The sequence below is a fragment of the Tamandua tetradactyla genome, chromosome 4, assembly GCF_023851605.1.
Source record: "Tamandua tetradactyla isolate mTamTet1 chromosome 4, mTamTet1.pri, whole genome shotgun sequence".
NCBI classification, from domain to species: Eukaryota; Metazoa; Chordata; class Mammalia; order Pilosa; family Myrmecophagidae; genus Tamandua; species Tamandua tetradactyla.
The window spans coordinates 98937157-98959990 of NC_135330.1; the positions used below are offsets into that span (position 1 = coordinate 98937157).

The 22834-nt window shown below is 39.2% G+C and overlaps 1 pseudogene; it reads left to right on the plus strand.

The window, feature by feature from the left end:
• Window positions 1-16975: 16975 nt before the first annotated feature.
• On the plus strand, window positions 16976-17845 carry LOC143679222 (receptor expression-enhancing protein 3 pseudogene; annotated as a pseudogene).
• The last annotated feature ends 4989 nt before the right edge of the window (window positions 17846-22834 follow it).

Genomic DNA, 22834 nt, shown 5'->3' on the forward strand with positions numbered 1-22834 from the left:
TCTTTCCATTTCACTTCCTTCACACAGGGGACTATGGGGTTAAATTTACATATTGTCAAAGGAGGTCTGGAATGCAGGGCAGGTATCCCGCATTAAAGGAAGTGAAGCTACTATTGGATCTATTTCACTGATTTTCCAAAACTTATTTTCTGGGTTCTTTCAACTGCCATGAAGTGACTCATTGCCCATGCTGCTGTTATTCATACCAGTCACGGCAAGAAGGCTAAAGGACTTCTTTGCTCTTACCTTTCTGAACTGAATGTCCTCCTCATTCCGTGTACATCTACGTGCCTTTTAAAGTGAAATAGAGGTTTTCACTCCAATAAGAGCAGGAAGTCGAATGATGTGTCTGTCTCACATTCTTTCCCTTAAAGATCCTAACGCTAACCCTAACCCTACACCTAACCCTAGCCCTAGCCCTAACCCTAACCCTAACCCTAACCCAAACCCTAACCCTAGCCCTAGCCCTAACCCTAAAGCACACGTTCAAACAGCAGTAAGTTAGGTTTAGGAAGATGTTGTTTGTCCTCACTTCACTGCAACGTATCTTGTACTGCACTACTCCGCTTGCCTTGCCGAAAGAACTTTCAGGCAACTTTCAAATAGCACTATGTGAGATCATTGTTTAGATGCACTTTATCACTCAAAGAAGAGCAGAGAAGCACCAGGTGGCGCTAATTGACTTGATTTCTAAAATCGGATTTGTGGATCCTTCCAAATAGAAATAAGTCTGGGTTTCTCCATGATACACTTTCTCACAAAACAAGGGCAGGGAATGAGGTCTTCTTTCCATTTCACTTCCTTCACACAGGGGACATTGGGGTTAAATTTCCATAGTGTCAAACGAGTGCTGGAATGCAGGGCAGTTATCCCGTATTAAACGAAGTGGAAGCTACTATTGGACCTATTTCACGGATTTTCCAAAACTGATTTTCTGGGTTCTTTCACTGCCATGAAGTGACTCATTGCCCATGCTGCTGTTATTCATACCAGTCACAGCAAGAAGGCTAAAGGACTTCCTTTGCTCTTAACTTTCTGAACTGAATGTCCTCCTCATTCCGTGTGCGTCTACGTGCCTTTTAAAGTGAAATAGATGTTTTCATTCATATAAGAGCAGGAAGTCGCATAATGTGTCTGTCTCACATACTTTCCCTTAAAGATCCTAACCCTAACCCTAACCCTAACCCTAGCCCTAAACCTAACCCTAACCCTAACCCTAACCCTAACCCAGCCCTATCCCTAGCCTTACTCTCACCCTAACCCTAACCCTAAAGCACACGTTCAAACAGCAGTAAGTGAGATTTAGCAATATGTCGTTTTCCCTGACTTCACTGCAGCGTATCTTGAACTGCTGCTGTTTTTCCTGCTTTACCGCAACAACTTTCTGGCAACTTTCAAATAGCACTATGTGAGAACATTGTTTAGATGCTGTTTATCACTCAAAGAAGAGCAGGGAAGCTCCAGGTGGCGCTAATTGACCTGATTTCTAAAATCGGATTTGTGGCTCCTTCCATATAGATCTAAGTCTAGGTTTCTCCAAGATACACTTTCTCATAAAACAAGGGCAGGGAATGAGGTCTTCTTTCCATTTAACTTCTTTCACACAGGGGAATTTGGGGTTAAATTTCCATATTGTCCAAGGAGTGCTGGAACGCAGGCAGCTATCCCGCATCCAAAGTAATGAAGCTGCTATTGGATCTATTTCACTGCTTTTCCAAAACTGATTTTCTGGGTTCTTTCAACTACCATGAAGTGACTCATTGCCCATGCTGCTGTTATTCATACCAGTCACGGCAATAAATCTAGAGGACTTCCTTTGTTCTTAACTTTCTGAACTGAATGTCCTCCTCATTCCGTGTACATCTACGTTCCTTTTAAAGTGAAATAGATGTTTTCACTCCAATAAGAGCAGGAAGTCGAATGATATGTCTGTCTGACATACTTTCCCTTAAAGATCCTAACCCTAACCCTAACCCTAACCCTAACCCTAACCCTAAACCTAGCCCTAGCCCTAACCCTAACCCTCACCCTAACACTAACCTTAGCCCTAGCCCTAACCCTAACCCTAACCCTAATCCTAACCCTTAAGCACACGTTCAAAGAGCAGTAATTAGGTTTAGGAAGATGTTGTTTGTCCTCAGTTCACTGCAACGTATCTTCTAATTCTGCTACTTTGATTGCCATGCCGAAAGAACTTTCAGGAAACTTTAAAATAGCACTATGTGAGATCATTGTTTAGATGCTGTTTATCACTCAAAGAATGGCAGGGAAGCTCCAGTTGGCACTAATTGACTTGATTACTAAAATCAGATTTGTGGATCCTTCCAAATAGAACTATGTCTAGGTTTCTCCAAGATACACTTTCTCACAAAATAAGGGCAGGGAATGAGGTTTTCTTTCATTTCACTTCTTCACACAGGGGACTTTGGAGTTAAATTTCCATATTGTCCAAGGAGTGCTGGAATTCAGGCAGCTATCCCGCATCCAACGAAATGAAGCTGCTATTGGATCTATTTCACTGATTTTCCAAAACTGATTTTCTGGGTTCTTGCAACTGCCATGAAGTGACTCATTGCCCATGCTGCTGTTCTTCATACCAGTCACGGTAAGAAATCTAAAGGACTTCCTTTACTCTTAACTTTCTGAACTGAATGTCCTCCTCATTCGCTGTACATCTACGTGCCCTTAAAATGAAATAGAGGTTTTCATTCAAATAAGAGCAGGAAGTCGAATGATGTGTCTGTCTCACATCCTTTCCTTTAAAGATCCTAACCCTAACACTAACCCTAGCCCTAATCTTAACCCTAACCCTAACCCTAACACTAAACCAGCCTTAGCCCTAGCCCTAACCCTAATCCTAGCCCTAATCTTAACCCTAACCCTAACCGTTGCCCTAATCCTAACCCTAACCCTAACTCTAACCCTAACCCAGCCCTAGCCCTAGCCCTTACCCTAACCTTAACCCTAACCCTAAAGCACATGTTCAAACAGCAGTAAGTTAGGTTTAGGGAGATGTTGTTTGTCCTCACTTCACTGCAACGTATCTTCTACTGCTGCTGCTTCGCTTGCCTTGCTGAAAGAACTTTCAGGCAACTTTAAAATAGCACTATGTGAGATCATAGTTTAGATGCACTTTATCACACAAAGAAGAGCAGGGAAGTTCCAGGGGCACTAATTGACTTGATTTTGAAAATCGGATTTGTGGATCCTTCCAAGTAAAACTAAGTCTGGGTTTCTCCAAGATACACTTTCTCACAAAATAAGGGCAGGGAATGAGGTCTTCTTTCCATTTCACTTCCTTCACACAGGGGAGTTTGGGGTTAAATTTCCATAGTGTCAAAGGAGTGCTGGAATGCAGGGCAGTTATCCCGTATTAAACGAAGTGAAAGCTACTATTGGATCTATTTCACTGATTTTTGAAAACTGATATTCTGGGTTCTGTCACTGCCATGAAGTGACTCATTGCCCATGCTGCTGTTATTCATACCAGTCACAGCAAGAAGGCTAGAGGACTTCCTTTGCTCTTAACTTTCTGAACTGAATATCCTCCTCATTCCGTGTGCATCTACATGCCTTTTAAAGTGAAATACATGTTTTCACTCCAATAAGAGCAGGAAATCGAATGATGTGTCTGTGTCACATCCTTTCCCTTAATGATCCTTAACCTAACCCTAATTCGAACCCTAACCCTAACACTAACCCTAACCCTAGCCCTAGCCCTTACTCTCACCCTAACCCTAACCCTAAAGCACACATTCAAACAGCAGTAAATTAGGTTTAGGAAGATGTTGTTTTTCCTCACTTCACTGCAACGTATCTTGTACTGCCGCTGCTTCGCTTGCCTTGCCGAAAGAACTTTCAGGCAACTTTCAAATAGCACTATGTGAGATCATAGTTTAGATGCACTTTATCACACAAAGAAGAGCAAAGAACTTCCAGGTGTCGCCAATTGACTTCATTTCTAAAATCGGATTTGTGGATCCTTCCAAATAGAACTAAGTCTAGGTTTCTCCAAGATACACTTTCTCATAAAACAGCGACAGAGAATCAGGTCTTCTTTCCATTTAACTTCTTTCACACAGGGGAATTTGGGTTAAATTTCCATATTGTCAAAGGAGTGCTGTAATGAAGACAGCTATCCCGTATTAAACGAAGTGAAAGCTACTATTGGATCTATTTCACAGAATTTCCAAAACTGATTTTCTGGGTTCTTTCAACTGCCATGAAGTGACTCATTGCCCATGCTGCTGTTATTCATACCAGTCACACCAAGAAGGCTAAAGAACTTCCTTTGCTCTTAACTTTCTGAACTGAATGTCCTCCTCATTCCGTGTGCGTCTACGTGCCTTTTAAAGTGAAATAGATGTTTTCATTCATATAAGAGCAGGAAGTCGAATAATGTGTCTGTCTCACATTCTTTCCCTTAAAGATCCTAACCCTAACCCTAGCCCAAATCCTACCCCTAGCCCTAACCCTAACCCTAACCCTAGCACTAGCCCTAACCCTAACCCTAACCCTAACCCTTAAGCACACGTTCAAAGAGCAGTAATTAGGTTTAGGAAGATGTTGTTTGCCCTCACTTCACTGCAACGTATCTTGTTCTGCTGCTTCTTCTCCTGCCTTGCCGAAACACCTTTCTGGCAACTTTCAAATAGCACTATGTGAGAACATTGTTTAGATCCTCTTTATCATTCAAAGAAGAGCAGGGAAGCGCGAGGTGGCGCTAATTGACTTGATTTCTAAAATCGGATTTGTGGATCCTTCCAAATAGAACTTAGTCTGGGTTTCTCCAAGATACACTTTCTCACACAATAAGGGCAGGGTATGAGGTCTTCTTCCCATTTGACTTCCTTCACACAGGGGACTTTGGGGTTAAATTTCCATAGTGTCAAACGAGTGCTGGAATGCAGGGCAGTTATCCCGCATTAAACGAAGTGAAAGCTACTATTGGACCTATTTCACTGATTTTCCAAAACTGATTTTCTGGGTTTTTCAACTGCCATGAAGTGACTCATTGCCCATGCTACTGTTATTCATACCAGTCACAACAAGAAGGCTAAAGGACTTCCTGTGCTGTTAACTTTCTGAACTGAATGTCCTCCTCATTCCGTGTGCGTCTACGTCCCTTTTAAAGTGAAATAGATGTTTTCATTCATATAAGAGCAGGAAGTCGAATGATGTGTCTGTCTCACATCCTTTTCCTTAATCATCCTTTACCTAACCCTAATTCGAACTCTAACCCTAACCCTAACCCTAACCCTAGCCCTAGCCCTTATGCTCACCCTAACCCTAACCCTAAAGCACACGTTCAAACAGCAGTAAGTTAGGTTAAGGAATCTGTTGTTTCTCCTCACTTCACTGCAACGTATCTTGTACTGCCACTGCTTCGCTTGCCTTGCCGAAATAACTTTCAGGTAACTTTCAAATAGCACTATGTGAGATCATTGTTTAGACGTACTTTATCACACAAAGAAGAGGAAGGAACTTCCAGGTGTCGCCAATTGACTTGATTTCTAAAATCGGATTTGTGGATCCTTCCGAATAGAACTAAGTCTAAGTTTCTCCAAGATACACTTTCTCATAAAACAACGGCAGAGAATGAGGACTTCTTTCCATTTAACTTCTTTCACACAGGGGAATTTGGGGTTAAATTTCTATATTGTCAAAGGAGTGCTGTAAAGAAGGCAGCTATCCCGCATCCAATGAAATGAAGCTGCTATTGGATCTATTTCACTGATTTTCCAAAACTGATTTTCTGTGTTCTTTCAACTGCCATGAAGTGACTCATTGCCCATGCTGCTGTTATTCATACCAGTCACAGCAAGAAGGCTAAAGGACTTCCTTTGCTCTTAACTTTCTGAACTGAATGTCCTCCTCATTCCGTGTGCGTCTACGTGCCTTTTAAATTGAAATAGATGTTTTCATTCATATAAGAGCAGGGAGTCAAATAATGTGTCTGTCTCACATACTTTCCCTTAAAGATCCTAACCCTAACCCTAACCCTAACCCTAGCCCTAATCCTAACCCTAACCCTGACCCTAACCCAGCCCTATCCCTAGCCCTTACTCTCACCCTAACCCTAACCCTAAAGCACACGTTCAAACAGCAGTAAGTGAGATTTAGCAATATGTCGTTTTCCCTGACTTCACTGCAGCGTATCTTGAACTGCTGCTGTTTCGCCTGCTTTACCGCAACAACTTTCTGGCAACTTTCAAATAGCACTATGTGAGAACATTGTTTAGATGCTGTTTATCACTCATAGAAGAGCAGGGAAGCTCCAGGTGGCGCTAATTGACTTGATTTCCAAAATCGGATTTGTGTCTCCTTCCATATAGATCTAAGTCTAGGTTTCTCCAAGATACACTTTCTCATAAATCAAGGGCAGGGAATGAGGTCTTCTTTCCATTTAACTTCTTTCACACGGGAATTTTGGGTTAAATTTCCATATTGTCATAGAAGTGCTGGAATGCAGGCAGCTATCCCGCATCCAACGAAATGAAGCTGCTATTGGATCTATTTCACTGATTTTCCAAAACTGATTTTCTGGGTTCTTTCAACTACCATGAAGTGACTCATTGCCCATGCTGCTGTTATTCATACCAGTCACAGCAAGAAGGCTAAAGGATTTCCTTTCTTCTAAACTTACTGAATTGAATGTCGTCCTCATTCCGTGTACATCTACGTGCCTTTTATAGTGAAATAGAGGTTTTCACTCATATAAGAGCACGAAGTCGAATGATGTTTCTGTCTCACATTCTTTCCCTTAAAGTTCCTAACCCTAACCCTAGCCCTAACCCTGACCCTAAAGCACACGTTCAAACAGCAGTAAGTGAGATTTAGCAAGATGTTGTTTGCCCTGCTTCACTGCAGCGTATCTTGCACTCCTTTTGTTTTTCCTGCCTTTCCGAAGCACCTTTCTCGCAACTTTCAAATAGCACTATGTGAGAACATTGTTTAGATGCTCTTTATCTTTCAAAGAAGAGTAGGGCAGTCCCAAGTGGCGCCAATTGACTTGATTTCTAAGATCGGATTTGTGAATCCTTCCAAATAGTACTGCGTCTAGGTTTCTCCAAGATACCCTTTCTCAAAAAATTAAGGCAATGAATGAAATCTTCTTTCCATTTGACTTCCTTCACACAGGAGACTTTGGGGTTAAATTTTTATGGTGTCTAAGGAGTACTGGAATGCAGGGCAGCTATCCCTCATTAAACGAAGTGGAGCTACTATTGGATCTCTTTCACTGATTTTCGAAAACTGATTTTCTGGGTTCTTTCAACTGCCATGAAATGACTTATTGCCCATGCTGATGTTATTCATACCAGTCTCAGCAAGAAGGCTTAAAGACTTCCTTTCTTCTTAAATTTCTGAACTGAATGTCCTCCTCATTCCGTGTACATCTACGTGCCTTTAAAGTGAAATAGAGGTTTTCACTCAAATAAGAGCAGGAACGCATATGAAGTGTCTGTCTCACATTCTTTCCCTTGAAGATCCTAACCCTAACCCTATCCCAAACCGTAACCCTAACCCTAACCCTAGCTCTAAAGCACACGTTCAAACAGCAGTAAGTGCAATTTAGAAAAATGTTGTTTGCCCTCACTTCACTGCAACGTATCTTGTACTGCTACTGTTACGTCTGCCTTGCTGAAACACCTTTCGGGTAACTTTCAAATTGCACTATGTATGGTCATTGTTTAGACGCTCTTCATCACGCAAAGAAGAACAGGGAAGTTCGAGGTGGCACTAGGTGTCTTGATTTCTTAAATCGGATTAGTGGATCCTTCTAAAGAGAATGAAATCTGGGTTTCTCCAAGATACACTTTCTCACAAAACAAGTGCGGGGAATGAGGTCGTCTTTCCATTTCACTTCCTTCACACCGGGGACTTTGGGGTTAAATTTCCATAGTATCAAAGAGTGCTGGAATGCAGGGTATCTTTCCCGCATTATACCAACTGAAGTTACGATTGGATCTATCTCACTGTTTTTCCAAATCTGATTTTCTGGGTTCTTTCAACTACCATGAAGAGACTCATTGCCCATGCTGTTGTTTTTCATGCCAGTCCCAGCAAGAAGGCTAAAGGACTTCCTTTTTTGCTAACTCTCTAAACTGAATGTCCTCCTCATATCATATACATCTATATGCCTTTAAAATGAAATACAATTTTTCACTCAAATAAGAGCAGGAAGGTGAATGATGTGTCTGTCTCAATTCTTTCCCTTGAAGATCCTATCTCTATCCCTATCCCTTACCCTAACCCTAACCCTAACCCTAACCCTAACCCTAACCTTAGCCCTAGCCCTAACCCTGACCCTAGGCACACGTTCAAACAGCAGTAAGTGAGATTTAGGATGATGTTGTTTGTCCTCACTTCACTGCAGCATTTCTACTACTGGTGCTGTGTTGCCTGCCTTGCCGAATCACCTTTCTGGTACCTTTTAAATAGCACTATGTGAGAACATTATTTAGATGCTGTTTATCATTCTAATAGAGCAGGGAGCCTCCAGGTGACGCTAATGGACCTTATATCTAAAATCGGGTTAGTGGATCCTTCGAAATAGAAGTAAGTCTGGGTTTCTCCATGATACACTTTCTCACAAAATAAGGGCATGACATGAGGTCTTCTTTCCATTTCACTTCCTTCACACAGGGGCTTTGGGGTTAAATTTCCATAGTGTCAAAGGAGTTATGGAATGCAGGACAGCTTTCCTGCATTAAGCGAAGTGAAGCTACTACTGGATCTTTCTCACTGATTTTCCAAAACTGATTTTCTGGGTTCTTTCAACTACCAAGAAGTGACTCATTGCCCATGCTGCTGTTTTTCATGCCAGTCACAGCAAGAAGGCTAAAGGACTTCCTTTTCTACTAACTTTCTAAACTGAATGTCCTTCTCATTCCATATACATCTACATGCCTTTTAAAGTGAAATAGAAGTTTTCACTCAGATAAGAATAAGAAGGCGAATGATGTGTCTGTCTCACATTCTTTCCATTAAAGTTCCTAACCCTAACCCTTGCCCTAGCCCTAACCCTAACCCAACCCTAACCCTAAAGCTCACATTCAAACAGCAGTTAGTGAGATTTAGGAAGATTCTGTTTGCCCTCACTTCACTGCAGCATATCTTGTACTGCTTCTGTTTCACCTGCCTTGCCGAAACAACTCTGATAGCTTTCAAATAGTACTATGTGTGATCATTGTTTAGATGCTCTTTATAACACAAAGAAGAACAGGGAAGTTCCAGATGGCACTAATTGACTTGATTTCTAAAATCGAATTTATGGATCCTTTCAAATAGAACTAAGTCTGGGTTCCTCCAAGATACACTATCTCACAAAATAACGGTGGGAATGAGGTCTTCTTTCCATTTCACTTCCTTCACACAGGGGACTTTGGGGTTAAATATCCTTACCGTCAAAGGAGTGCTGGATTGCATGGCAGCTTTCCCGCATTAAATGAAGTGAAGCTACTATTGGATCTATCTCACTGATTTTCCAAACCTGATTATCTGGGTTGTTTCAAGTACCATGAAGTGACAGTTTTCCCATTCTGCTGTTTTTCATGACAGTCACAGCAAGAAGGCCAAAGGGCTTCCTTTTCTGCTAACTTTCTAAACTGAATGTCCTCATCATTCCGTATACATCTACATGCATTTTAAAGTGAAATAGAAGTTTTCACCCAAATAAGAGTAGGAAGGCGAATGATGTGTCTGTTTCACATTCTTTTCCTTGAAGATCCTAACACTAACCCTAGTCCTAACCTTAACCCTAACCTAACCCTAGCCCTTGCCCTAACCCTAACCCTAACCCTAACCATAAAGCATATGTTCAAATAGCAGTAAGTGAAATTTAGGAAGATGTTGTTTGCCCTCCATTCACTGCAGCGTATCATGTACTGCTGCTCTGTCACCTGCCTTGCTGAAACACCTTTCTGGTAACTTTCAAATAGCACTATGTGAGAACATTTTTTAGATGCTGTTTATTACTCAAAGAAGAGCAGGGAAGCTCCAGGTGGTGCTAATTGACTTGATTTCTCAAATCGGATTTGTGGATCCTTCCAAATAGAACTAAGTCTGGGTTTCTCCAAGACACAATTTCTCACAAAATAAGGGCAGGAATCACAGGGGAGTTTGTGATTAAATTTCCATAGTGTCAAAGGAGTGCTGGAAGGTAGGGTAGCTATCCCGCTTTAAATGAACTGAAGCTATGATTGGATCTATCTCACTGATTTTCCAAAACTGATTTTCTGGGTTCTTTCAACTACCATAAGTGAGTCATTACCCATGCTGCTGTTTTTCATGCCAGTCACAGAAATAGACGTTTTCACTCAAATAATAGCAGGAAGGTGAATGATTTGTCTGTCTCACATTCTTTCCCTTGAAGATCCTAACCCTAACCCTAGCCCTAACCCTAACCCTAACCATAACCCTAACCCTAGCTCTAACCCTAACCCCATCCCTAACCCTAAAGCACATGTTCAAACAGCAGTAAGTGAAATTTAGGAAACCTTTGTTTGCCCTCACTTCACTACAGCGTATCATGTACTGCTACTGTGTCGCCTGTCTTGCTGAAACACCTTTCTGTTAACTTTCAAATAGCACTATGTGTGATCATTGTTTAGATGCTCTTTATCACACAAAGAAAAGCAGGGAATGACTTCCAGAGAAGATGGCGGCTTAGTAAGACGCGCAGATCTTTGTTCCTCCTCCAGAATAGCTACTAGGGGAGTAGAAATGATACAGAACAGCTCCCGGAGCCACGACAGATATAAAAAAGATAGCGTACCCCTTAATGGAATGGCTGAGTGGCTGAGAGAACCTGCTTCGGTGAGATTGCTGAGGCACGCGGTGTTCCCCGGGCGGGGCGGCAAAAGTGGCCGGAGTCTATCCCTTCTTCCTTCCTGGGCCAGCTGGCAGAATTGGTCAGACAGTCTCCTCAAATCGCGGTGGCTGATGCACCCACCACGCGTGGCCCCCCCAATCCAACTGAGAGAACTGTATTGGAAATCCCCAGGCCACGGAGAATGGTGACCAGGTGGGTCCCTTCCAAACACGTGACTCACCGGTCCGGCTGGGAATGGTGCACTCTCCCGGGCCGCGGTGGCTGGTGCCCTCCCACCGCGCTTGGCACTCCGGGCCAACAAGGAAATTCGGATGGGCGCTCTCATGGGCTGTGGCGGCTGGTGACCCTCCCTGCGTTTGGAATCCCGGGGCGGCTCGCACTCTTCCAAACTGCCTCGGCTGGCGAACCCCCCGACGGCGAGAGTTTTCCAAAGTTAAAGGACCCACAGCACCTTTTACTGGTGGGACCCGCAGACAAACGTGTGCCACGAGCACCACCTACTGGGCAGGATTATAAAAACAAAACCTAGAGATTTCACAGAAAAATCTTTCAACCTGTTGGGTCCAACACCCAGGGAAATCTGACTAAATGCCCAGACACCAGCAGAAGATAATGGATCACACTCAAAAAATTGAAAATATGTCCCAGTCAAAGGAACAAACCAATAGTTTAAATGAGATACAGGAGCTGAGACAACTAATGCTGAATATATGAACAGAAATGGAAAACCTCTTCAAAAACAAAAGCGATAAATTGAGGGAGGATATGAAGAAGACATGGGCTGAACAAAAAGAAGAAATAGAAAAACTGAAAAAACAAATCACAGAACTTATGGAAGTGAAGGATAAAGTAGAAAAGATGGAAAAAACAATGGATGCCTACAATGATAGATTAAAAGAGACAGAAGATAGAATTAGTGATTTGGAGGATGGAACATCTGAATTCCAAAAGGAAACAGAAACTATCAGGAAAAGAATGGAAAAATTTGAACATGGTATCAGGGAACTCAAGGACAATATGAAACACACAAATATATGTGTTGTGGGTGTCCCAGAAGGAGAAGAGAAGGGAAAAGGAGGAGAAAAACTAATGGAAGAAATTATCATTGAAAATTTCCCAACTCTTATGAAAAACCTAAAATTACAGATCCGAGAAGTGCAGCGCACCCCAAAGAGATTAGACCCAAATAGGCGTTCTCCAAGACACTTACTAGTTAGAATGTCAGAGGTCAAAGAGAAAGAGAGGATCTTGAAAGCAGCAAGAGAAAAACAATCCATCACATACAAGGGAAACCCAATAAGACTATGTGTAGATTTCTCAGCAGAAACCATGGAAGCTAGAAGACAGTGGGATGATATATTTAAATTACTAAAAGAGAAAAACTGCCAACCAAGACTCCTATATCCAGCAAAATGTCCTTCAAAAATGAGGGAGAAATTAAAACATTCTCAGACAAAAAGTCACTGAGAGAATTTGTGACCAAGAGACCAGCTCTGCAGAAATACTAAAGGGAGCACTAGAGTCAGATACGAAAAGACAGAAGAGAGAGGTATGGAGAAGAGTGCAGAAAGAAGGAAAGTCAGATATGATATATATAATACAAAAGGCAAAATGGTAAAGGAAAATATTATCCAAACAGTAATATCACTAAATGTTAATGGACTGAATTCCCCAATCAAAAGACATAGACTGGCAGAATGGATTAAAAAACAGGATTCTTCTATATGCTGTCTACAGGAAACACATCTTAGACCCAAAGATAAACATAGGTTGAAAGTGAAAGGTTGGGAAAAGATATTTCATGCAAATAACAACCAGAAAAGAGCAGGAGTGGCTATACTAATATCCAACAAATTAGACTTCAAATGTAAAACAGTTAAAAGAGACAAAGAAGGACACTATATACTAATAAAAGGAACAATTAAACAAGAAGACATAACAATCATGAATATTTATGCACCAAACCAGAATGCCCCAAAATACATGAGGAATACACTGCAAACACTGAAAAGGGAAATAGGCACATATACCATAGTAGTTGGAGACTTCAATTCACCACTCTCATCAATGGACAGAACATCTAGACAGAGGATCAATAAAGAAATAGAGAATCTGAATATTACTATAAATGCTCTAGACTTAACAGACATTTATAGGACATTACATCTCACAACAGCAGGATACAACTTTTTCTCAAGTGCTCATGGATCATTCTCAAAGATAGACCATATGCTGGGTCACAAAGCAAGTCTTAAAAAATTTAAAAAGATTGAAATCATACACAACACTTTCTCGGATCATAAAGGAATGATGTTGGAAATCAATAATAGGTGGAGTGCCAGAAAATTCACAAATACGTGGAGGCTCAACAACACACTCTTAAACAACGAGTGGGTCATAGAAGAAATTCCAAGAGAAATTAGCAAATACCTCGAGGCAAATGAAAATGAAAACACAACATATCAAAACTTATGGGATGCAGCAAAGGCAGTGCTAAGGGGGAAATTTATTGCTCTAAATGCCTATATCAGAAAAGAAGAAAGGGCAAAAATTCAGGAATTAACTGTCCACTTGGAAGAACTGGAGAAAGAACAGCAATCTAACCCCAAAGCAAGCAAAAGAAAAGAAATAAAGATTAGAGCAGAAATAAATGAAATTGAAAACATGAAAACAATAGAGAAAATCAATAAGACCAGAAGTTGGTTCTATGAGAAAATCAATAAGATTGATGGGCCCTTATCAAGATTGACAAAAAGAAGAAGAGAGAGGATGCAAGTAAATAAGATCAGAAATGGAAGAGGAGACATAACTACTGACCTCACAGAAATAAAGGAGGTAATAACAGGATACTATGAACAACTTTACGCTAATAAATACAACAATTTAGAGGAAATGGACGGGTTCCTGGAAAGACATGAACAACCAACTTTGACTCAAGAAGACATAGATGACCTCAACAAACCAATCACAAGTAAAGAAATTGAATTAGTCATTCAAAAGCTTCCTAAAAAGAAAAGTCCAGGACCAGACGGCTTCACATGTGAATTCTATCAAACATTCCAGAAAGAATTAGTACCAACTCTCCTCAAACTCTTCAAAAAAATCGAAGTGGAGGGAAAACTACCTGATTCATTCTATGAAGCCAACATCACCCTCATATCAAAACCAGGCAAAGATATTACAAAAAAAGAAAACTACAGACCAATCTCTCTAATGAACATAGATACAAAAATCCTCAATAAAATTCTAGCAAATCATATCCAACAACACATTAAAAGAATTATACATCATGACCAAGTAAGATTCATCCCAGGTATGAAAGGATATTTCAGCATAAGAAAATCAATTAATGTAATACACCATATCAACAAATCAAAGCATAAAAATCACATGATCGATTCAGGAAACGAACTTCCGGAGAAGATGGCGGCTTAGTAAGACGCGTGGGTCTTAGTTCCTCCTCCAGAAAAGCAACTAAAGAAACAGAAACAATACGAAACAGCTCCCGGAGTCACGAGAGAGACCAAAAAGACAGCGTACCCCATTCTGGAACGGCTGAATGGGCAGGGAGAATCCGCTGCGGTGAGATACCCGAGGGGTGCACGTTTTCCTGGCTGGGGCGGCTGGCAATTGGGGTCCCCTCCACGCACGTGGCTCCCCGGTCTGACTGGGAACATTGGATAGCGGGGCCCTCCTGTCACGCTTGGCGTCTCGGGCCAGCTGGGCAATTTGGACCGGCACTCCCCCAAGCTGTGGCCAGCGACCCCCGCCTCCATGCACGGTTTCCCGGGTCGACTGTCCCGCAGACAAACGACCGCCACGAGCGCCACCTACTGGGCAGGAAAAGAAAAACAGAACCCAGAGATTCCACAGAAAAACCTTTCAACCAGCTGGGTCCCACACCCAGGGAAATCTGATCAAATGCCCAGACACCAGCAGAAAATAATGGATGACGCTCGGAAAATTGAAGATATGGCCCAGTCAAAGGAACAAACCAATAGTTCAAATGAGATACAGGAGCTGAGACAACTAATGCTGAATATACGAACAGAAATGGAAAAACTCTTCAAAAACCAAATCAATAAATTGAGGGAGGACATGAAGAAGACATGGGCTGAACAAAAAGAAGAAATAGAAAATCTGAAAAAACAAATCACAGAACTTGTGGGAGTTAAGGACAAAGAAGAAAAAATGGAAAAAACAATGGATACCTACAATGGTAGATCTAAAGAGACAGAAGCTACAATTAGTGAACTGGAGGATGGAACATCTGAATTCCAAAAAGAAACAGAAACTATAGGGAAAAGAATGGAAAAACTTGAGCAGGGGATCAGGGAACTGAATGACAATATGAAGCGCACAAATATACGTGTTGTGGGTGTCCCAGAAGGAGAAGAGAAGGGAAAAGGAGGAGAAAAACTAATGGAAGAAATTATCACTGAAAATTTCCCAACTCTTATGAAAGACCTAAATTTACAGATCCAAGAAGTGCAGCGCACCCCAAAGAGAATAGACCCAAATAGGCGTTCTCCAAGACACTTACTAGTTAGAATGTCAGAGGTCAAAGAGAAAGAGAGGATCTTGAAAGCAGCAAGAGAAAAACAATCCGTCACATACAAGGGAAACCCAATAAGACTATGTGTAGATTTCTCAGCAGAAACCATGGAAACTAGAAGACAGTGGGATGATATATTTAAATTACTAAAAGAGAAAAACTTCCAACCAAGGCTTCTATATCCAGCAAAATTGTCCTTCAAAAATGAAGGAGAAATTAAAACATTTATAGACAAAAAGTCACTGAGAGAATTTGTGACCAAGAGACCAGCTCTGCAAGAAATACTAAAGGGAGCACTAGAGTCAGATACGAAAAGACAGAAGAGAGAGGTATGGAGTAAAGTGTAGAAAGAAGGAAAATCAGATATGATATATATAATACAAAAGCCAAAATGGTAGAGGAAAATATTATCCAAACAGTAATAACACTAAAAGTTAATGGACTGAATTTCCCAATCAAAAGACATAGAATGGCAGAATGGATTACAACCCAGCAATACCACTACTAGGTATCTACTCAAAGGACTTAAGGGCAAAGACACAGATGGACATTTGCACACCAGTGTTTATAGCAGCATTATCTACAATTGCAAAGAGATGGAAACAGCCAAAGTGTCCATCAACAGACGAGTGGCTAAACAAACTGTGGCGTATACCTACGATGGAATATTATGCAGCTTTAAGACAGACTAAACTTATGAAGCATGTAATAACATGGATGGACCTAGAGAACATTATGCTGAGTGAGTCTAGCCCAAAACTAAAGGACAAATACTGTATGGTCCCACTGATGTGAACCGACATTCGAGAATCAGCTTGGAATATATCATTGGTAACAGAGACCAGCAGGAGTTAGAAACAGGGTAAGATAATGGGTAATTGGAGCTGAAGGGATACAGACTGTGCAACAGGACTAGATACAAAAACTCAAAAATGGACAGCACAATAATACCTAAGTGTAATGTAACTAGGTTGGAATACTGAATGAAGCTGCACCTGAAATATGACAACAACAACAACAACAACAAAAATAAATAAATAAATAACAGGGGGAATAAATGTTAAAATAAATTCAGTAGATTGAAATGCTAAAAAAAAAAAATCACATGATCATCTCAATTGATGCAGAGAAGGCATTTGACAAGATTCAACATCCTTTCCTGTTGAAAACACTCCAAAAGATGGGAATACAAGGGAACTTCCTTAAAATGATAGAGGGAATATATGAGAAACCCACAGCTAATATCATCCTCAATGGGGAAAAATTGAAAACTTTCCCCCTAAGATCAAGAACAAGACAAGGATGTCCACTATCACCACTATAATTCAACATTGTTTTGGAGGTTCTAGCCAGAGCAATTAGACAAGAAAAAGAAATACAAGGCATCAAAATGGGAAAGGAAGGGAGAACCGACTGCTGCGCAACTTGGGCCACCGCATGCTAACACACCGGGCCCGGCTCCCGAGGGCGCCAGCACAGCCCCGGGGAGTGCAAGGAGCCCATGAGCACGTGGCTTACTGTTGGCGGCCTTGTCCGCTGCGCCCGGTACCCACCCGCCCCGGAGGTGGGCCCAAGCGCCAGGGAAGATGGTGTCCTGGATGACCTCCAGAGCCATGGTATTGGTGTTTGGAATGCTTTATCCTGCATATTATTCATAAAAAGCTGTGAAAACAAAAAACGTGAAGGAATATGTTCGATGGATGATGTACTGGATTGTTTTTGCTCTCTATACTGTGATTGAAACAGTGGCAGATCAAACAGTTGCTTGGTTCCCCCTGTACTGTGAACTTAAGATTTCTTTTGTCATATGGCTGCTCTCTCCCTATACCAAAGGAGCAAGTTTAATATATAGAAAATTTCTTCATCCACTTCTGTCTTCAAAGGAAAGGGAGATTGATGATTATATTGTACAAGCAAAGGAACGAGGCTATGAGACTATGGTGAACTTTGGACGGCAGGGTTTAAACTTAGCAGCTACTGCTGCTGTCACTGCAGCAGTGAAGAGCCAAGGAGCAATAACTGAACGTTTAAGAAGTTTCAGTATGCATGACTTAACAGCTATTCAAGGTGATGAACCTGTGGGACAAAGACCATATCAAACTCTACCAGAAGCAAAAAGGAAAAGTAAACCAGCACCCAGTGAATCAGCAGATTATGGAATTCCACTGAAAGACGGGGATGAGAAAACTGATGAAGAAGTGGATGGGACATACTCAGATGATGAGATGTTGATGCACAAAGGACTTCGAAGATCGCAGAGCATGAAATCTGTGAAAACCATCAAAGGCCGCAAAGAGGTATCTTATGGGTCACTGAAATATAAAGTGAAAAAGAGACCACAGGTGTATTTTTAGCCACCTACACTTCGAGAATCCCAAAACAAATTATGCTAATGCATCGACTTCATTTTCAAACATTACGTATTCAGGATTTATGCATTAAAATAATTCTTTAAATTGTGGCGGTGATAGGGTTTACTTTCTTTAAGTAGTTTTTATTTCTTTAACAATTACTTCCAAATTGACTACTAAAGGTAGTTATGCAAAGTTTATTAATATGTATATCAAAAATTAAAGGAATCATATTATCTGTTTTAAATTCAGTAATATTGAGTGCCTGGAATATAAGGTGAAAAACAAACCCACAGTATACTTGAAAAGAGTCCTTTTTGTGGTTCAGGATACATCAATCTTTGTGATATTGTATCGTGTTTACCTCCCATTTGTGTTCTATATATATCACATAAGGATAGCAATTAAATAGACTTCTGACCCACCAGTCATAAAATAAGGGCTTACTGCAATTCTTACCTTTATAATAATCTAATTTTTCTACCATCATCTGAACATTTTTAAAAATAAATATTTGAAAACCAGGTATCCACATAGCACTTTTATTCCTAAATAGTTTTGCACACTTAAAAATTGTTTACTTATATTACAACTATACATTTATTTTAAATTGTATTGACACTACCTTTATTGTTGTTTGTTACATTCTGACATATCACATCTATGCTTGGATTATATCATCTCTTTTTCCTTGGGTTTCATTTGTTAAACCCATTCAATTTTAGTAATATAAAAAATATAGCTAATTTTTGAATTTTAACTGATTTTTTTTCTGTTTGCATGTTTTTTTGTGTTGTTTTCCCTTTTTTTAATCAGAGAACTTGTGAGTTTACAGAAAAATCATGCATAAAATACAGGGTTCCTATATACTAACACCTTGCATTGGTGTAGTTAATTGTTACAGTTGATGAAAGCACATTTTAATAATTGTACTATTAACTGTCATCCATGGTTTAACTTAGGATTCACTCTCTGTTGTGCAATTCCATGGGATTTTTTAAACTTTCTATTCTAGTAATGTATATACAACCTAAAATTTTTCCCTTTTGATCACATTCAAATATATAACTCAGTGCTGTTAATTATATTCAGTGTTGTGCTACCATTACCACCATCCGTTACCAAACCTATGCCATTGTCCCAAATAGAAACTATGAATTTTAAGCCTTAATTCCCTATTCCCTACTCTGATTCCATTTCCTGATAATATTTATTCTAGATTCTGATTCTATGACTTTGTTTATTCTAATTATTTCATATCTGTGAGATCATACAGTATTTATCCTTTCGTTCTGGCTTATTTCACTCAACATGATGTCTTCAGGGTTCATCCATATTGTCACATGTATCAGAACTTCTCTTAAACACCTTTACAAATAAGAAATTATTTTAAACAATAACCAATTTTCCATATTTCCATATATATTATAGTTAAAGTTAGCATATTTTTATTAACACAGGTTAAATTTTCAGCTTTTAAATAGTAGTCCTTATGAAATGTGGTCAAAGACCAGTATAGCACTTAGAAATTATCCAACAGCCAATCTACTTCAAAAGTGATAAATGCCACTGGTTTATAAATCTGATGTTAACTAGAATCAGTTGAATTACTTCTCTTTGGGAGATGATTTTCTGAAGATAAGTGCCAATGCAAAATATTGACTTTGTTAACATTACCAATTAGAAACTATTAGAAAAATATCATTTTTTTTAATCCAGAGGATTTTGAGTTATTGAAACTTAAGACTTTTGGGGGGTGTTATGCATTATGAACCTTAAGTCAATGTATTTTTAGGTTGGTTTTAGAAATCAGTAATGAAATTTTTGCAATTATGTTTGGTCAAATAATGTACTTGATTGATCTTTTTGGTCAAAAGAAAAAAATGAGAGACATTTGTGAAATCCTTGACTTTTCTACCTTTTAAGAAATTAAACCAGCTAATAATATATATTCAGGACCTCTTCAGAGTATTGGCTGAGAATAGAACGTTTACTCAAGATTATACATGGTATAATTCATACATAGTCTCTTGATACTAGTCCCAAAATATTTTCTAGAGTCCTTTTGCATTCTTGAATTCTAACACCAAGTAAAAATTCATTCAGCTTCCCCCCCCCCCCCCAAAGTTTAACTCTAAGAATATGTTCATCTACTTTACTTTGACTAAATTTTAGCCTCTAAGTTTCTGGAAAAACTCTTTCTGTTCACACATTGTTCACAATTTATGTTCACAATTCCTGTAAATTCTGATTATAAACTTTTGAAAGAAAGTTTTATTTATATTGCTTAATCCTAGACTTATCAATATAAATGCTAACGTGCTGTTTTTCCTATGCAAAGGTAGTATCATTTCAAATTGCCTGGCAAAGTGTAAGGGATTTTTGTATAAAAACACTGTCTATGTGAGCTAATTTGCACCATTTTATCTTTTTCAAGACTAATCTCAGTATTAAACCTATTCTTTAATTATTGTAAACTTATAAATATTGTCATATTTTTTCCTTTTAAATTGGGGCAGCTCTTTTTTTTGTGAATTTTTCTGCTTTTAAGTCTCCTCTCCTGGTTTTAAGAGGTAGTTTTATCTGCAAAACCACAGTGCTTTGCTTTTCCACCACCTCCACTTGGTGCTTGGGCATCAGATACACAAGCCTATTTATGGCATTATTTGGTTGCCAGTGTTTTATTTTCTTATGTATTCATTCAACTTGTTCATTAATATTAACTATTTCCAAAGTGTGTTTATAAAAAAATCAATCTATTCTTTAACCATGCTTTTTCTGGTGTAAAAATGAGACAGAAATGAGTGTCTTTGCTGTATAATTAATTGTGGAAACACACCTAGGTCCCGCCTAAGATCCCCTCCACATACTTCACTATTATATATGTAGATTTGACTAGAAAATTATACTGCCAGCATTTTAATGATAAATACTTGACTACACTGATTGATGGAACAAAATTAAGAAGTGTTTTCAGGGAATTTAATCCATATGTCACCACCAAAGATTTTTACAGTGTTATGGAGTATGTATATATTCCAGGTTTCTGTAAGACATTTAGATCAAATGTGTTTTCTGGTTTCCCAGCCCCCATGCCTGGAATAACACAACTTCGTGTTTTTGGAAAATGCTTGAACTTTTCTGTTGTTAAAAACATACAATACTATCTTATATTAAGTATCAGTCATTTATATTTTTAATTGGGATGTACTAAATTTTCATTCTGATCCTCTTTTATCAGGAAAATGAGTTAATATGTATTTTCAAAACAATTAGGTGAATTTTAAGATGATCCTTGGGTTTGGTATGCAGCATGCATTTCTTAGTAAAACATCACTTAAGTTTTAATGGTTTTTGAAAGTATAGCTTTTTTCTCTAGATGTTTTTAAAATTTCTACTATATTGCAGAATTAATGTATATTAACTCTTTTTTTAAACATTGACCATGACTTAACATTTTCTCTTCTAACACCTTTTAAATCTGTATACTTTAATAATTGAGAAAACAGTTTTACCAATTGTTAATCCCTTTGTAAAGGTTATCTTTAAGCCTACTATGTAAGTATGGTTTGTGAAAACTTTAATATGAAATAAACTCACTGTATTGGTGAAAAAAATTGGAAAGGAAGAAGTAAAACTATCACTGTTTGCAGACAATATGATACTATAGGTCGAAAACCTGGAAAAATCCACAACAAAACTACTAGAGTTAATAAATGAGTACAGCAAAGTAGCAGGTTACAAGATCAACATTCAAAAATCTGTAACATTTCTATACACTAGCAATGAACAAGCTGAGGGGGAAATGAAGAAACGAATCCCATTTACAATTGCAACTAAAAGAATAAAATACCTAGGAATAAATTTAACTAAAGAGACAAAAAGCCTATATAAAGAAAACTACAAAAAACTGTTAAAAGAAATCACAGAAGACCTAAACAGATGGAAGGGCATACCGTGTTCATGGATTGGAAGACTAAATATAGTTAACATGTCAATCCTACCTAAATTGATTTACAGATTCAATGCAATACCAATCAAAATCCCAACAACTTATTTTTCAGAAATAGAAAAACCAATAAGCAAATTTATCTGGAAGGGCAGGGTGCCCCGAATTGCTAAAAACATCTTGAGGAAAAAAAACGAAGCTGGATGTCTCACGCTGCCTGACTTTAAGGCATATTATGAAGCCACAGTGGTCAAAACAGCATGGTATTGGCGTAAAGATAGATATATCGACCAATGGAATCGAATAGAGTGCTCAGATATAGACCCTCTCATCTATGGAGATTTGATCTTTGATAAGGCACTCAAGCCAACTCACCTGGGACAGAACAGTCTCTTCAATAAATGGTGCCTAGAGAACTGGATATCCATATGCAAAAGAATGAAAGAAGACCCTATACACCCTATACAAAAGTTAACTCAAAATGGATCAAAGATCTAAACATTAGGCCTAAGACCATAAAACAGTTAGAGGAAAATGTAGGGAGATATCTTATGAATCTTACAATTGGAGGCGGTTTTATGGATCTTAAACCTAAAGCAAGAGCACTGAAGAAGGAAATAAATAAATGGGAGCTCCTCAAAATTAAACACTTTTGTGCATCAAAGAACTTCATCAAGAAAGTAGAAAGACAGCCTACACAATGGGAGACAATATTTATAAATGACATATCAGATAAAGGTCTAGTATCCAGAATTTATAAAGAGATTGCTCAACTCAACAACAACAAAAAGACAGCCAACCCAATTACAAAATGGGAAAAGGACTTGAACAGACAACTCTCAGAGGAGGAAATACAAATGGCCAAAAGGCACATGAAGAGATGCTCAATGTCCCTGGCCATTAGAGAAATGCAAATCAAAACCACAATGAGATATCATCTCACACCCACCAGAATGGCCATTATCAACAAAACAGAAAATGACAAGTGCTGGAGAGGATGCGGAGAAAAAGGCACACTTATCCACTGTTGGTGGGAATGTCAAATGGTGCAACCACTGTGGAAGGCAGTTTGGTGGTTCTTCAAAAAGCTGAATATAGGATATCCATATGACCCAGCAATACCATTGCTGGGTATCTACTCAAAG